This window comes from Penaeus monodon, chromosome 21 (genome assembly GCF_015228065.2).
Source record: "Penaeus monodon isolate SGIC_2016 chromosome 21, NSTDA_Pmon_1, whole genome shotgun sequence".
NCBI classification, from domain to species: Eukaryota; Metazoa; Arthropoda; class Malacostraca; order Decapoda; family Penaeidae; genus Penaeus; species Penaeus monodon.
Genome location: NC_051406.1, coordinates 18,974,516 through 18,975,367, shown reverse-complemented (window position 1 = coordinate 18,975,367; position 852 = coordinate 18,974,516). Strand labels below are relative to the sequence as shown.

The following is an 852-nucleotide window of genomic DNA, read 5'->3' as shown; positions in this document are numbered from 1 at the left end:
CAATTAAAAGGTTGCTGAGAAACACACATAATATAGGGGCGCCTGTGTAATACCAGTGGACATCTAGTCCTATGGGGAGAAGATGCCAGATGTATGGTTGGAGCGACGTGATTATGGTATCCTTACCTTCCTATAGGCCTCTTCACACTTCCCATAGCATTCACGGGACGAACTACGTCGGAAAGAGGTCTCTGCTATGGGTTTCCTTCTGTACAGTAAGTGGAACTGTTTTTCTCTTTTTGAGACAGAAATATTCTTCTTTGTTTGTTTTCTGTTTAAATTATTATTATTTTGTCTCTCTTTTGCTACGGTTTGCTGTCTGCTCTGTCCTTTGACCCTTGTCCTCCGTCTCTTATTTAAGTCACACCAATACTGGTTGATTTCTCTTCACTTGTGGCTGTCCGCTGTAATTGTTATTTTAATGTCGCTATCCATTTTCAATTGCTTATTGAGTGTTCCTAAACATGTCGCTACTGATTCTCTTTCTCTCATCCTCTGCCTCTCTCCCTCTTCTCTCCTTCCTTAGCCTCTCTCATCCTCTCCATACATTCCGCGACTACGTCAAAGGTCTCTGCTATGGGTTTCTCTTCTTACAGTAGAAGTGGAATAGTTATTTACATCTCAAGAGACAAGAAATAGAGTTAGATGGATGAGTTCGAGTGTAGAGAGATGATGAGTTAATGATGATATGTTGGTAGGGTTGCGTGGATTGTGAGAAACATGTCATCCGTACTCTAATTTAAGTCACACCAATACTGATGATTATCTTCATATGTAGTTCGTGATATATGTTATTATTAATGTGCTATCATTTTCATTTCTTATTGGGTTCCTAAACATGTCGCTACTGAT

The 852-nt window shown here is 39.8% G+C and overlaps 1 protein-coding gene across 1 annotated transcript in view; it reads left to right on the top strand.

Moving 5' to 3' along the window:
- Positions 1-43: 43 nt before the first annotated feature.
- LOC119586709 overlaps positions 44-852 on the top strand; it is a gene marked incomplete in the record, with an annotated part of 6,438 nt that continues 5,629 nt past the window's right edge. The window contains 1 exon segment of the mRNA XM_037935440.1: positions 44-215.